Below are 15,430 nucleotides of genomic sequence, written 5' to 3'. Positions count from 1 at the left end.
GGGAAGTGTTAGGCAAGGAAGACTGAAAGAATCGGGCGTGGCCTTATAAGTTAGGTACCATCCCGGCATTCTTTTCGAGAAGAAGTGAGAAATAACGTAAAATCACGAAGATGTTTTGGCATGTCTGGAAAGACCTCAGGCCTTAATTAATATCATTTTGACATCATGCTGAGGGCCATAAAACACGCTGTTACACTTCGAGTGACTGAATGGCTTATAAAATACTGGAATCGATAGCACCGAGTGGCCCCGTGGCGCAATGGATAACGCGTCTGACTACGGATCAGGGGATTCCAAGTTCGAATTCTGGAAGGGTCGAGTTCTTAGCATTTAACACGATGGTTTGTAACCAATATAGAAGATGCGAAGTGACGAAAAATAAACATACATAATCGCAACACGAGTTTTATTTATTTAATGCGTTTACCCTCCAGGGTTGGTTTTTCCTCCGGATTCAGCGAGGGATACCGCCTCATCTGCAGTGTCCTGGAGCGTGATACATCTGGTCGTGGATACTACTGGGGAGGAGGTCCAGAGCCCCGCCGAGGCAGCTTCACCTGCTATGCTGAGCTGAGGCCTTATGTGGGAAGTGTTAGGCAAGGAACATGGAAAGAAGTGACCGTGGCCTTAAACGTTAGGCACCATACCGGCGTTCTTTTCGAGAAAAAGTGAGAAATCACGCAAAACCACGAAGATTGTTTGGCATGTCTGAAATGACCTCAGGCCCTTATTAATATCATTTTGACATCATCCTGAGGGCCATAAAACACGCTGTTACACTTCGAGTGACTGAATGGCTTATAAAATACTGGAATCGACTGCACCGCGTGGCCCCGTGGCGCAATGGATAACGCGCCTGACTACGGATCAGGAGATTCCAAGTTCGAATCCTGGCAAGGTCGAGTTCGTAGCATTTAACACGATGGTTTGTAACCAATATAGAAGATGCGAAGTGACGAAAAATAAACATACATAATCGCAACACGAGTTTTATTTATTTAATGCGTTTACCCTCCAGGGTTGGTTTTTCCTCCGGATTCAGCGATGGATACCGCCTCATCTGCAGTGTCCTGGAGCGTGATACATCTGGTCGGGGATACTACTGGGGAGGAGGTCCAGAGCCCCGCCGAGGCAGCTTCACCTGCTATGCTGAGCTGAGGCCTTATGGGGGAAGTGTTAGGCAAGGAACATGGAAAGAAGTGACCGTGGCCTTAAACGTTAGGCACCATACCGGCCTTCTTTTCGAGAAGAAGTGAGAAATCACGCAAAACCACGAAGATTTTTGGCATGTCTGAAATGACCTCAGGCCCTTATTAATATCATTTTGACATCATCCTGAGGGCCATAGAACACGCTGTTACACTTCGAGTGACTGAATGGGTTATAAAATACTGGAATCGGCTGCACCGCGTGGCTCTGTGGCGCAATGGATAATGCGTCTGACTACGGATCAGGAGATTCCAGGTTCGAATCCTGGCAGGGTTGAGTTCGTAGTGTTTAACACGATATAACACCAATATAGAAGATACGAAATGTATAATAAAAGTTCATAATCGCAACACGAGTTTTATTTATTTAATGCGTTTACCCTCCAGGGTTGGTTTTTCCCCCGGATTCAGCGAGGGATACCGCCTCACCTGCAGTGTCCTGGAGCCAGATACATAAGGTCGAGGATACAACTGGGGAGGAGGTCCAGAGCCCCGCCGAGGCAGCTTCACCTGCTATGCTGAGCTGAGGCCTTATGGGGGAAGTGTTAGGCAAGGAAGAAAGAAAGAAGGGACCGTGGCCTTAAAAGTTAGGTACCATCCCGGCATTCTTTTCGAGAAGAAGTGAGAAATCACGCCAAACCACGAAGATGGTTTGGCATGTCTGAAATGACCTCAGGCCCTTATTAATATCATTTTGACATCATCCTGAGGGCCATAAAACACGCTGTTACACTTCGAGTGACTGAATGTGTTAAAAAATACTGGAATCGGCTGCACCGGGTGGCCCTGTGGCGCAATGGATAACGCGTCTGACTACGGATCAGGAGTTTCCAGGTTCGAATCCCGGCAGGGTCGAGTTCGTAGTTTTTAACACGATGGATTGTAACCAATATAGAAGATACGAGGTGACGAAAAATAAAAATTCATAATCGCAAAACGAGTTTTGTTTTTTTAATGCGTTTACCCTCCGGGGATGGTTTTTCCCCCGGATTCAGCGAGGGATACCGCCTCATCTGCAGTGTCCTGGAGCGTGATACATTTGGCCGGGAATACACCTGGGGAGGAGGACCAGAGCATCGCCGCAGCAGCGTCACCTGCTATGCTGAGCTGAGGCATTATGGGGGAAAGTTTAGGCAAGGAAGACGGAAAGAAGCGACGGTGGCCTTAAAAGTTAGGTACCATCCCGGCATTCTCCTCGAGAAGAAGTGAGAAATCACGCAAAACCACGAAGATGGTTTGGCATGTCTGAAATGACCTCAGGCCCTTATTAATATCATTTTCACTTCATCTTGAGGGCCATAAAACACGCTGTTACACTTCGAGTGACTGAATGGCTTATAAAATACTGGAATCGGCTGCACCGCGTGGCCCTTTGGCGCAATGGATAACGCTTCTGACTACGGATCAGGAGATTCCAGGTTCGAATCCTGGCAGGGTCGCGTTCGTAATTTTTAACACGATGGATTGTATCCAATATAGAAGGTCCGAAGTGACGAAAAAATTTTTTCATAATCGCAACACGAGTTTTATTTATTTAATGCGTTTACCCTCCAGGGTTGGTTTTTCCCCCGGATTCAGCGAGGGATACCGCCTCATCTGCAGTGTCTTGGAGCGTGATACATCTGGTCGGGGATACTACTGGGGAGGAGGTCCAGAGCCCAACCGAGGCAGTCTCACCTGCTATGCTGAGTTGAGGCCTTAGGGGGAAGTGTTACGCAAGGAAGAGGGAAAGAAGTGACCGTGGCCTTAAAAGTTAGGTACCATCCCGGCATTCGTTTCGAGATAAAGTGAGAAATCACGCCAAACTACGAAGATGGTTTGGCATGTCTGAAATGACCTGAGGCCTTATTTAATATCATTTTGACATCATCCTGAGGGCCATAAAACACGCTGTTACACTTCGAGTGAATGAATGGCTTATAAAATACTGGAATCGGCTGCACCGCGTGGTCTTGTGGCGCAATGGATAACGCGTCTGAATACGGATCAGGAGATTCCAGGTTCGAATCCCGGCAGGGTCGAGTTCGTAGTACTTAACACGATGGATTGTAACCAGTATAGAAGATACTAAGTGACGAAAAATAGAAGTTCATAATCGCAACACGAGTTTTATTTATTTAATGCGTTTTCCCTCCAGGGTTGGTTTTTCCCCCGGATTCAGCGAAGGATACCGCCTCATCTGCAGTGTCTTGGAGCGTGATACATCTGGTCGGGGATACTACTGGGGAGGAGGTCCAGTGCCCCGCCGAGGCAGCTTCACCTGCTATGCTGACCTGAGGCCTTATGGGGGAAAGGATAGGCAAGGACGACGGAAGAAAGCGACGGTGGCCTTAAAAGTTAGGTACCATCACGGCTCTCTCCTCGAGAAAAAGTGAGAAGTCGCGCAAAACCACGAAGATGGTTTGGGATGTCTGATATGTCCTCAGGATCTTATTAATATCATTTTGACTTCATCTTGAGGGCCATAAAACACGCTGTTACACTTCGAGGGACTGAAGGGCTTATAAAATACTGGAATCGTCTGCACCGCGTGGCCCTGTGGCGCAATGGATAACGCGTCTGACTACGGATCAGGAGATTCCAGGTTCGAATCCTCGCAGGGTCGAGTTCGTAATTTTTAAGACGATGGATTGTAACCAATATAGAAGATACGAAGTGACGAAAAATAAAAATTCATAATCGCAACACGAGTTTTATTTATTTAATGCGTTTACCCTCCAGGGTTGGTTTTTCCCCCGGATTCAGCAAGGGATACCGCCTCATCTGCAATGTCTTGGAGCGTGATACATCTGGTCGGGGATACTTCTGGGGAGGTGGTCCAGAGCCCCACCGAGGCAGCCTCACCTGCTATGCTGAGTTAAGGAATTATGGGGGAAGTGTTAGGCAAGCAAGTGGGATAGAATTGACCGTGGCCTTAAAAGTTAGGTACCATCCCGGAATTGTTTTCGAGAAGAAGTGAGAAATCACGTAAAACCACAAAAATGGTTTGGTATGTATGAAATGACCTCAGGCCCTTATTAATACCATTTTGACATCATGTTGAGGGCCATAAAACACGCTGTTACACTTCGAGTGACTGAATGGCTTATAAAATACTGGAATCGGCTGCACCGGGTGGCCCTGTGGCGCAATGGATAACGCGTCTGACTACGGATCAGGAGATTCCAGGTTCGAATCCTGGCAGGGTCGAGTTCGTAGTTTTGAACACGATGTATTGTAACCAATATAGAAGATACGAAGTGACGAAAAATAAAAATTCATAATCGCAACACGAGTTTTATTTATTTAATGCGTTTACCCTCAGGGGATGGTTTTTCCCCCGGATTCAGTAAGGGATACCGCCTCATCTGCAGTGTCCTGGAGCGTGATATATTTGGTCGGGGATACAACTAGGGAGGAGGCCCAGACCCCCGCCGCAGCAGCCTCACCTGCTATGCTGAACTGAGGCCTTATGGGGGAAGTGTTAGGCAAGGAAAAGGGAAAGAAGCGGACGTGGCCTTAAAAGTTAGGTACCATTCCGGCATTCTCCTCGAGAAGAAGTGAGAAATCACGCAAAACACGAAGATGGTTTCGCATGTCTGAAATGACCTCAGTCTTTTACTTAATGTCATTTTGACATCACCTTGAGAGCCATAGAACACGATGTCACTCTTCGAGAGACTGAATGGCTTACAAAACACTGGAATAGACACTAAGGTGTGGCCCTGTGGCGCAATGGATAACTCGTCTGACTACGGGTCAGAAGGATCACGGTTCGAAACTTAGCAGGGTCCAGTTCGTAATACTTAACACGATAGGTTGTAACCAATATAAAAGATGCGAAGTGACGAAAAATAAACATTCATAATCGCAACACGAGTTTTATTTATTTAATGCGTTTACCCTCCGGAGTTGGTTTTTCCCCTGGATTCAGCGAGGGATACCGCCTCATCTGCAGTGTCCTGGAGAGTGATACAGTTGGTCGGGGATACAAGTGGGGAGGAGTACCAGAGCCTCGCCGAAGCAGCCTCACCTGCTATGCGGAGCTGAGGCCTTATGGGGGAAAGGATAGGCAAGGAAGACGGAAAGAAGCGACGGTGGCTTTAAAAGTTAGGTACCATCCCGGCATTCTCCTCGAGAAAAAGTGAGAAATCGCGCAAAACCACAAAGATGGTTTGACATGTCTGAAATGACCTCAGGATCTTATTAATATCAATTTGACATCATATCATCATCATCATCATCTGTTTACCCTCCAGGTTCGGTTCTTCCCTCGGACTTAGCGAGGGATCCCACCTCTACCGCCTCAAGGGCAGTGTCCTGGAGCTTCAGACTCCTGGTCGGGGGATACAACTGGGGAGTATGACCAGTACCTCGCCCAGGCGGCCTCACCTGCTATGCTGAACAGGGGCCTTGTGGAGGGATGGGAAGATTGGAAGGTATAGGCAAGGAAGAGGGAAGGAAGCGGCCGTGGCCTTAAGTTAGGTACCATCCCGGCATTCGCCTGGAGGAGAAGTGGGAAACCACGGAAAACCACTTCCAGGATGGCTGAGGTGGGAATCGAACCCACCTCTACTCAGTTGACCTCCCGAGGCTGAGTGGACCCCGTTAGAGCCCTCGTACCACTTTTCAAATTTCGTGGCAGAGCCGGGAATCGAACCCGGACCTCCGGGGGTGGCAGCTAATCACGCTAACCACTACACCACAGAGGCGGACTTGACATCATATTAAGGGCCATAAAACACGCAGTTACACTTCGAGTGACTGAATGGATTATAATATACTGGAATCGGCAGCACCGCGTGGCCCTGTGGCGCAATGGATAACGCGTCTGACTACGGATCAGGAGATCAGCGTCTTGGAGCGTGATACATCTGGTCAAGGTTGCTACTGGGGAGGAGGTCCAGAGCCCGATCGAGGCAGCCTCACGTACTATGCTGAGTTGAGGCCTTAGGGGGGAAGTGTTACGCAAGGAAGAGGGAAAGAAGTGACCGTGGCCTTAAACGTTAGGTACCATCCCGGCATTCGTTTCGAGAAAAAGTGAGAAATCACGCCAAAATACGAAGATGGGTTGGCATGTCTGAAATGACATGAGGCCTTATTTAATATCATTTTGACATCATCCTGAGGGCCATAAAACACGCTGTTACACTTCGAGTGACTGAATGGCTTATAAAATACTGGAATCGGCTGCACCGCGTGGTCCTGTGGCGCAATGGATAACGCGTCTGACTACGGATCAGGAGATTCCAGGTTCGAATCCCGGCAGGGTCGAGTTCGTAGTTCTTAACACGATGGATTGTAACCAGTATAGAAGATACGAAGTGACGAAAAATAGAAGTTCATAATCGCAACACGAGTTTTATTTATTTAATGCGTTTTCCCTCCAGGGTTGGTTCTTCCCCCGGATTCAGCGAGGGATACCGCCTCATCTGCAGTGTCTTGGAGCGTGATACATCTGGTCGGGGATACTAATGAGGAGGAGGTCCAGTGCCCCGCCGAGGCAGCTTCACCTGCTATGCTGACCTGAGGCCTTATGGGGGAAAGGATAGGCAAGGAAGACGGAAAGAAGCGACGGTGGCCTTAAAAGTTAGGTACCATCCCGGCATTCTCCTCGAGAAGAAGTGAGAAATCACGCAAAACACGAAGATGGTTTCGCATGTCTGAAATGACCTCAGTCTTTTACTTAATGTCATTTTGACATCACCTTGAGAGCCATAGAACACGATGTCACTCTTCGAGAGACTGAATGGCTTACAAAACACTGGAATCGACTCCAAAGTGTGGCCCTGTGGCGCAATGGATAACTCGTCTGACTACGGGTCGGAAGGATCACGGTTCGAAACTTAGCAGGGTCAAGATCGTAATTTTTAACACGATGGGTTGTAACCAATATAGAAGATTCGAAGTGACGAAAAATAAAAATTCATAACCTCAACACGAGTTTTATTTATTTAATGCGTTTACCATCCGGGGTTGGTTTTAGCCCCGCATTCAGCGAGGGATACCGCCTAATCTGCAGTGTCCTGGAGAGTGATACATTTGGTCGGGGATACAACTGGGGAGGAGACCAGAGCCACGCCGAAGCAGCCTCACCTGCTATGCTGAGCTGAGGCCTTATGGGGGAAATGATAGGCAAGGAAGACGGAAAGAAGCGACGGTGGCCTTAAAAGTTAGGTACCATCCCGGCACTCTCCTCGAGGAAAAGTGAGAAATCGCGCAAAACCACGAAGATGGTTTGGCATGTCTGAAATGACCTCAGGATCTTATTAATTTCATTTTGACATCATATTGAGGGCCATAAAACACGCTGTTACACTTCGGTGACTGAATGGATTATAAAATACTGGAATCGGCAGCACCGCGTGGCTCTGTGGCGCAATGGATAACGCGTCTGACTACGGATCAGGAGCTTCCAGGTTCGAATCCTGGCAGGGTCGAGTTCGTAATTTTTAACACGATGGATTGTAACCAATGTAGACGATACGAAGTGACGAAAAATAAAAGTACATAATCGCAACACGAGTTTCATTTATTTAATGCGTTTACCCGCCAGGGTTGGTATTTCCCCCGAATTCAGCGAGGGATACCGCCTCATCTGCTGTGTCTTGGAGCGTGATACATCTGGTCGGGGATATTTCTGGGGAGGAGGTACAGAACCCAACCGAGGCAGCCTCACCTGGTATGCTGATTTGAGGCCTTATTGGGGAAGTGTTAGACATGCAAGTGAGATAGAAGTGACCGTGGCCTTAAAAGTTAGGTACCATCCCGGCATTCTTTTCGAGAAGAAATGAGAAATCACGTAAAACCACGAAGATCGTTTGGCATGTCTGAAATAACCTCAGGCCTTAATTAATATAATTTATACATCATCTTGAGGGCCATAAAACACGCTGTTACACTTCGAGCGTCTGAATGGCTTATAAAATACTGGAATCGGCTGCACCGCGTGGCCCTGTGGCGCAAAGCATAACGCGTCTGACTACGGATCAGGAGAGTCCAGGTTCGAATATTAGCAGGATCGAGTTTGTTGTTTTTAACACGATGGATCGTTAACAATATAGAGCATACGAAGTGACGAAAGATAAAAATTCATAATCGCAACACGAGTTATATTTATTTAATGCGTTTACCTTCCGGGGTTGGGTTTCCCCCGGATTCAGCGAGCGATACCGCCTCATCTGCAGTGTCTTGGAGCGTGATACATTTGGTCGGGGATACAATTAGGGCGGAGGACCAGAGCCTCGCCGAAGTAGCCTCACCTGCTATGCTGAGCTTAGGCCTTATTGGGGAAGTGTTAGACATGCAAGTGGGATAGAAGTGACCGTGGCCTTAAAAGATAGGTTCGATCCCGGCATTTTTTTCGAGAAGAAGTGAGCAATCACGCAAAACCACGAAGATGGTTTGGCATGTATGAAATGACCTCAGGCCCTTATTAATATCATTTTGACATCATCCTGAGGGCCATAAAACACGCTGTGACACTTCGAGTGACTGAATGGCTTAAAATATACTGGAATCGGCTGCACCGCGTGGCCCTGTGGCGCAATGGATAACGCGTCTGACTACGGATCAGGAGATTCCAGGTTCGAATCCTGGCAGGGTCGAGTTCGTAGATTTTAACACGATGGATTGTAACCAATATAGAAGATACGAAGTGACGAAAAATAAAAATTCATAATCGCAACACGAGTTTTATTTATTTAATGCGTTTACCCCCCGGATTCAGCGAGGGATACCGCCGCTTCTGCAGTGTCCTGGAGCGTGATACATTTGTTCGGGGATACAACTAGGGAGGAGGAACAGAGCCTCGCCGAAGCAGCCTCACCTGCTATGCTGAGCGGAGGCCTTATGGGGGAAAGGATAGGCAAGGAAGATTGAAAGAAGCGGTCGTGGCCTTAAAAGTTAGGTACCATCCCGGCATTCTCCTCGAGAAGTGAGAAATCACGCAAAACCACGAAGATGGTTTCGCATGTCTGAAATGACCTCAGGCCCTTATTAATATCATTTTGACATCATCCCGAGGGCCATAAAACACGCTGTTACACTTCGAGTGGGTCTGACTACGGATCAGGAGATTCCAGGTTCGAATCCTGGCAGGGTCGAGTTCGTAGTTTTTAACACGATGGATTGTAACCAATATAGAAGATACGAAGTGACGAAAAATAAAAATTCATAACCTCAACACGAGTTTTATTTAATGCGTATACCGTCCGGGGTTGGTTTTTGCCCCGCATTCAGCGAGGGATACCGCCTCATCTGCAGTGTCCTGGAGAGTGATACATTTGGTCGGGTATACAACTGGGGAGGAGGACCAGAGCCTCGCCGAAGCAGCCTCACCTGCTATGCTGAGCGGAGGCCTTATGGGGGAAAGGATAGGCAAGGAAGATTGAAAGAAGCGGTCGTGGCCTTAAAAGTTAGGTACCATCCCGGCATTCTCCTCGAGAAGTGAGAAATCACGCAAAATCCACGAAGATGGTTTCGCATGTCTGAAATGACCTCAGGCTTTTACTTAATGTCATTTTGACATCACCTTGAGAGCCATAGAACACGATGTCACTCCTCGAGAGACTGAATGGCTTACAAAACACTGGAATCAACTCCCAGGTGTGGCCCAGTGGCGCAATGAATAACGCGTCTGACTACGGATCAGGAGATTCCAAGTTCGAATCCTGGCAGGGTCGTGTTCGTAATTTGTAACACGATGGATTGTAACCAATATCGAAGTGACGAAAAATAAAAGTTCATATCGCAACACGAGTTTTATTTATTTAATGCGTTTACCCTCCAGGGTTGGTTTTTCCCGCGGATTCAGCGAGGGTACCGCCTCATCTGCAGTGTCTTAGAGCGTGATACATCTGGTCGGGGATACTACTGGGAAGGTGGTCCAGAGCCCCACCGAGGCAGCCTCACCTGCTATGCTGAGCTGAGGCCTTATGGGGGAAGTGTTAGGCAAGGAAAAGGGAAAGAAGTGACCGTGGCCTTAAAAGTTAGGTACCATCCCGGCATTCGTTTCGAGATAAAGTGAGAAATCACGCCAAACTACGAAGATGGTTTGGCAGGTCTGAAATGACCTGAGGCCTTATTTAATATCTTTTTGACATCATGTTGAGGGCCATAAAACACACTGTTACACTTCGAGAGACTGAATGGCTTATAAAATACTGGAAACGGCTGCACCGTGTGGTCTTGTGGCGCAATGGATAACGCGTCTGACTACGGATCAGGAGATTCCAGGTTCGAATCCCGGCAGGGTCGAGTTCGTAGTTCTTAACACGATGGATTGTAACCAGTATAGAAGATACGAAGTGACGAAAAATAGAAGTTCATAATCGCAACACGAGTTTTATTTATTTAATGCGTTTTCCCTCCTGGGTTGGTTTTTCCCCCGGATTCAGCGAGGGATACCGCCTCATCTGCAGTGTCTTGGAGCGTGATACATCTGGTCGGGGATACTACTGGGGAGGAGGTCCAGAGCCCAACAGAGGCAGTCTCACCTGCTATGCTGAGTTGAGGCCTTAGGGGGGAAGTGTTACGCAAGGAAAAGGGAAAGAAGTGACCGTGGCCTTAAAAGTTAGGTACCATCCCGGCATTCGTTTCGAGATAAAGTGAGAAATCACGCCAAACTACGAAGATGGTTTGGCATGTCTGAAATGACCTGAGGCCTTATTTAATATCTTTTTGACATCATCCTGAGGGCCATAAAACACGTTGTTACACTTCGAGTGACTGAATGGCTTATAAAATACTGGAATCGGCTGCACCGCGTGGTCTTGTGGCGCAATGGATAACGCGTCTGACTACGGATCAGGAGATTCCAGGTTCGAATCCCGGCAGGGTCGAGTTCGTAGTTCTTAACACGACGGATTGTAACCAGTATAGAAGATACGAAGTGACGAAAAATAGAAGTTCATAATCGCAACACGAGTTTTATTTATTTAATGCGTTTTCCCTCCAGGGTTGGTTTTTCCCCCGGATTCAGCGAGGGATACCGCCACATCTGCAGTGTCTTGGAGCGTGATACATCTGGTCGGGGATACTACTGGGGAGGAGGTCCAGTGCCCCGCCGAGGCAGCTTCACCTGCTGGGTTGACCTGAGGCCTTATGGGGGAAAGGGTAGGCAAGGAAGACGGAAAGAAGCGACGGTGGCCTTAAAAGTTAGGTACCATCACGGTTCTCTCCTCGAGAAAAAGTGAGAAATCGCGCAAAACCACAAAGATGGTTTGGGATGTCTGATATGACCTCAGGATCTTATTAATATCATTTTGACATCATCTTGAGGGCCATAAAACACGCTGTTACACTTCGAGTGACTGAATGGCTTATAAAATACTGGAATCGTCTGCACCGCGTGGCCCTGTGGCGCAATGGATAACGCGTCTGACTACGGATCAGGAGATTCCAGGTTCGAATCCTGGCAGGGTCGAGTTCGTAGTTTTGAACACGATGGATTGTAACCAATATAGAAGATAGGAAGTGACGAAAAATAAAAATTCATAATCGAAACACGAGTTTTATTTATTTAATGCGTTTACCGTCCGGGGATGGTTTTTCCCCCGGATTCAGTAAGGGATACCGCCTCATCTGCAGTGTCTCGGAGCGTGATACATCTGGTCAGGGATACAACTAGGGAGGAGGACCAGAGCCTCGCCGAAGCAGCCTCACCTGCTATGCTGAGCTGAGGCCTTATGGGGGAAAGTTTAGGCAAGGAAGACGGAAAGAAGCGACGATGGCCTTAAACGTTAGGTACCATCCTGGCATTCTTTTCGAGAAGATGTGAGAAATCACGTAAAACCACGAAGATGGTTTGGTATGTCTGAAATGACCTCAGTCTTTTTCTTAATGTCATTTTGTCATCACCTTGAGAGCCATAGAACACGATGTCACTCTTCGAGAGACAGAATGGCTTACAAAACACTGGAGTCGACTCCAAGGTGTGGCCCTGTGGCGCAATGGATAACTCGTCTGACTACGGGTCAGAAGGATCACAGTTCGAAACATACCAGGGTCCAGTTCGTTATTGTTAACACGATGGGTTGTAACCAATATAGAAGATTCGAAGTGACGAAAAATAAAAATTCATAACCTCAACACGAGTTTTATTTATTTAATGCGTTTACCATCCGGGGGTTGGTTTTAGCCCCGCATTCAGCGAGGGATACCGCCTCATCTGCAGTGTCCTCGAGAGTGATACATTTTGTCAGGGATACAGCTGGGGAGGAGGACCAGAGCCTTGCCGATGCAGCCTCACCTGCTATGCTGAGCTGAGGCCTTATGGGGGAAAGGTTAGGCAAGGAAGACGGAAGGAAGCGACGGTGGCCTTAAAAGTTAGGTACCATCCCGGCATTCTCCTCGAGAAGAAGTGAGAAATCACGCAAAACCACGAAGATGGTTTGGCATGTCTGAAATGACCTGAGGCCCTTATTAATATCATTTTCACTTCATCTTGAGGGCCATAAAACACGCTGTTACACTTCGAGTGACTGAAAGTGTTAAAAAATACTGGAATCGGCTGCACCGGGTGGCCCTGTGGCGCAATGGATAACGCGTCTGACTACGGATCAGGAGATTCCAGGTTCGAATCCTGGCAGGGTCGAGTTCGTAGTTTTTAACACGATGGATTGTAACCAATATAGAAGATACGAGGTGACGAAAAATAAAAATTCATAATCGCAAAACCAGTTTTGTTTTTTTAATGCGTTTACCCTCCGGGGATGGTTTTTCCCCCGGATTCAGCGAGGGATACCGCCTCATCTGCAGTGTCCTGGAGCGTGATACATTTGGCCGGGAATACACCTGGGGAGGAGGACCAGAGCATCGCCGCAGCAGCCTCACCTGCTATGCTGAGCTGGGGCATTATGGGGGAAAGTTTAGGCAAGGAAGACGGAAAGAAGCGACGGTGGCCTTTAAAGTTAGGTACCATCCCGGCATTCTCCTCGAGAAGAAGTGAGAAATCACGCAAAACCACGAAGATGGTTTGGCATGTCTGAAATGACCTGAGGCCCTTATTAATATCATTTTCACTTCATCTTGAGGGCCATAAAACACGCTGTTACACTTCGAGTGACTGAATGGCTTATAAAATACTGGAATCGGCTGCACAGCGTGGCCCTGTGGCGCAATGGATAACGCGTCTGACTACGGACCAGGAGATTCCAGGTTCGAATCCTGGCAGGGTTGAGTTCGTAGTGTTTAACACGATATAACACCAATATAGAAGATACGAAATGTATAATAAAAGTTCATAATCGCAACACGAGTTTTATTTATTTAATGCGTTTACCCTCCAGGGTTGGTTTTCCCCCCGGATTCAGCGAGGGATACCGCCTCATCTGCAGTGTCCTGGAGAGTGATACATTTGGTCGGGGATACAACTGGGGAGGAGGACCAGAGCCTCGCCGAAGCAGCCTCACCTGCTATGCGGAGCTGAGGCCTTATGGGGGAAAGGATAGGCAAGGAAGACGGAAAGAAGCGACGGTGGCTTTAAAAGTTAGGTACCATCCCGGCATTCTCCTCGAGAAAAAGTGAGAATTCGCGCAAAACCATAAAGATGGTTTGACATGTCCGAAATGACCTCAGGATCTTATTAATATCATTTTGACATCATATTGAGGGCCATAGAACACGCAGTTACACTTCGAGTGACTGAATGGCTTATAAAATACTGGAATCGGCTGCACCGCGTGGCCCTTTGGCGCAATGGATAACGCTTCTGACTACGGATCAGGAGATTCCAGGTTCGAATCCTGGCAGGGTCGCGTTCGTAATTTTTAACACGATGGATTGTATCCAATATAGAAGGTCCGAAGTGACGAAATTTTTTTTTCATAATCGCAACACGAGTTTTATTTATTTAATGCGTTTACCCTCCAGGGTTGGTTTTTCCCCCGGATTCAGCGAGGGATACCGCCTCATCTGCAGTGTCTTGGAGCGTGATACATCTGGTCGGGGATACTACTGGGGAGGAGGTCCAGAGCCCAACCGAGGCAGTCTCACCTGCTATGCTGAGTTGAGGCCTTAGGGGGAAGTGTTACGCAAGGAAGAGGGAAAGAAGTGACCGTGGCCTTAAAAGTTAGGTACCATCCCGGCATTCGTTTCGAGATAAAGTGAGAAATCACGCCAAACCACGAAGATGGTTTGGCATGTCTGAAATGACCTGAGGCCTTATTTAATATCATTTTGACATCATCCTGAGGGCCATAAAACACGCTGTTACACTTCGAGTGACTGAATGGCTTATAAAATACTGGAATCGGCTGCACCGCGTGGTCTTGTGGCGCAATGGATAACGCGTCTGAATACGGATCAGGAGATTCCAGGTTCGAATCCCGGCTTGGTCGAGTTCGTAGTACTTAACACGATGGATTGTAACCAGTATAGAAGATACTAAGTGACGAAAAATAGAAGTTCATAATCGCAACACGAGTTTTATTTATTTAATGCGTTTTCCCTCCAGGGTTGGTTTTTCCCCCGGATTCAGCGAGGGATACCGCCTCATCTGCAGTGTCTTGGAGCGTGATACATCTGGTCGGGGATACTACTGGGGAGGAGGTCCAGTGCCCCGCCGAGGCAGCTTCACCAGCTATGCTGACCTGAGGCCTTATGGGGGAAAGGATAGGCAAGGACGACGGAAGAAACGACGGTGGCCTTAAAAGTTAGGTACCATCACGGCTCTCTCCTCGAGAAAAAGTGAGAAGTCGCGCAAAACCACGAAGATGGTTTGGGATGTCTGATATGTCCTCAGGATCTTATTAATATCATTTTGACTTCATCTTGAGGGCCATAAAACACGCTGTTACACTTCGAGGGACTGAAGGGCTTATAAAATACTGGAATCGTCTGCACCGCGTGGCCCTGTGGCGCAATGGATAACGCGTCTGACTACGGATCAGGAGATTCCAGGTTCGAATCCTCGCAGGGTCGAGTTCGTAATTTTTAAGACGATGGATTGTAACCAATATAGAAGATACGAAGTGACGAAAAATAAAAATTCATAATCGCAACACGAGTTTTATTTATTTAATGCGTTTACCCTCCAGGGTTGGTTTTTCCCCCGGATTCAGCAAGGGATACCGCCTCATCTGCAATGTCTTGGAGCGTGATACATCTGGTCGGGGATACTTCTGGGGAGGTGGTCCAGAGCCCCACCGAGGCAGCCTCACCTGCTATGCTGAGTTAAGGAATTATGGGGGAAGTGTTAGGCAAGCAAGTGGGATAGAATTGACCGTGGCCTTAAAAGTTAG

At 47.7% G+C, this 15,430-nt stretch overlaps 15 non-coding genes across 15 annotated transcripts; all 15 read left to right on the top strand.

Moving 5' to 3' along the window:
• The first annotated feature begins 1,412 nt into the window (after positions 1–1,412).
• On the top strand, positions 1,413–1,485 carry TRNAR-ACG (transfer RNA arginine (anticodon ACG)). The gene has a single exon. It is a non-coding gene; the product is annotated as a tRNA-Arg (tRNA).
• Positions 1,486–1,990: 505 nt separating this feature from the next.
• TRNAR-ACG (transfer RNA arginine (anticodon ACG)) lies at positions 1,991–2,063 on the top strand. Its single transcript has one exon. It is a non-coding gene; the product is annotated as a tRNA-Arg (tRNA).
• Positions 2,064–2,574: 511 nt separating this feature from the next.
• TRNAR-ACG (transfer RNA arginine (anticodon ACG)) lies at positions 2,575–2,647 on the top strand. The gene has a single exon. It is a non-coding gene; the product is annotated as a tRNA-Arg (tRNA).
• Positions 2,648–3,740: 1,093 nt separating this feature from the next.
• TRNAR-ACG (transfer RNA arginine (anticodon ACG)) lies at positions 3,741–3,813 on the top strand. Its single transcript has one exon. It is a non-coding gene; the product is annotated as a tRNA-Arg (tRNA).
• Positions 3,814–4,324: 511 nt separating this feature from the next.
• Positions 4,325–4,397, top strand: TRNAR-ACG (transfer RNA arginine (anticodon ACG)). The gene has a single exon. It is a non-coding gene; the product is annotated as a tRNA-Arg (tRNA).
• A 1,991-nt stretch (positions 4,398–6,388) lies between these two features.
• TRNAR-ACG (transfer RNA arginine (anticodon ACG)) lies at positions 6,389–6,461 on the top strand. Its single transcript has one exon. It is a non-coding gene; the product is annotated as a tRNA-Arg (tRNA).
• Positions 6,462–7,554: 1,093 nt separating this feature from the next.
• TRNAR-ACG (transfer RNA arginine (anticodon ACG)) lies at positions 7,555–7,627 on the top strand. Its single transcript has one exon. It is a non-coding gene; the product is annotated as a tRNA-Arg (tRNA).
• Positions 7,628–8,721: 1,094 nt separating this feature from the next.
• TRNAR-ACG (transfer RNA arginine (anticodon ACG)) lies at positions 8,722–8,794 on the top strand. The gene has a single exon. It is a non-coding gene; the product is annotated as a tRNA-Arg (tRNA).
• A 1,578-nt stretch (positions 8,795–10,372) lies between these two features.
• On the top strand, positions 10,373–10,445 carry TRNAR-ACG (transfer RNA arginine (anticodon ACG)). Its single transcript has one exon. It is a non-coding gene; the product is annotated as a tRNA-Arg (tRNA).
• Positions 10,446–10,956: 511 nt separating this feature from the next.
• Positions 10,957–11,029, top strand: TRNAR-ACG (transfer RNA arginine (anticodon ACG)). The gene has a single exon. It is a non-coding gene; the product is annotated as a tRNA-Arg (tRNA).
• Positions 11,030–11,540: 511 nt separating this feature from the next.
• Positions 11,541–11,613, top strand: TRNAR-ACG (transfer RNA arginine (anticodon ACG)). Its single transcript has one exon. It is a non-coding gene; the product is annotated as a tRNA-Arg (tRNA).
• A 1,097-nt stretch (positions 11,614–12,710) lies between these two features.
• TRNAR-ACG (transfer RNA arginine (anticodon ACG)) lies at positions 12,711–12,783 on the top strand. Its single transcript has one exon. It is a non-coding gene; the product is annotated as a tRNA-Arg (tRNA).
• Positions 12,784–13,294: 511 nt separating this feature from the next.
• Positions 13,295–13,367, top strand: TRNAR-ACG (transfer RNA arginine (anticodon ACG)). The gene has a single exon. It is a non-coding gene; the product is annotated as a tRNA-Arg (tRNA).
• A 505-nt stretch (positions 13,368–13,872) lies between these two features.
• On the top strand, positions 13,873–13,945 carry TRNAR-ACG (transfer RNA arginine (anticodon ACG)). Its single transcript has one exon. It is a non-coding gene; the product is annotated as a tRNA-Arg (tRNA).
• Positions 13,946–15,037: 1,092 nt separating this feature from the next.
• On the top strand, positions 15,038–15,110 carry TRNAR-ACG (transfer RNA arginine (anticodon ACG)). The gene has a single exon. It is a non-coding gene; the product is annotated as a tRNA-Arg (tRNA).
• Positions 15,111–15,430: the final 320 nt, after the last annotated feature.

The sequence above is a fragment of the Anabrus simplex genome, chromosome 1 (assembly GCF_040414725.1).
Source record: "Anabrus simplex isolate iqAnaSimp1 chromosome 1, ASM4041472v1, whole genome shotgun sequence".
NCBI lineage: Eukaryota > Metazoa > Arthropoda > Insecta > Orthoptera > Tettigoniidae > Anabrus > Anabrus simplex.
This window is presented reverse-complemented; position numbering and strand designations above follow the sequence as displayed.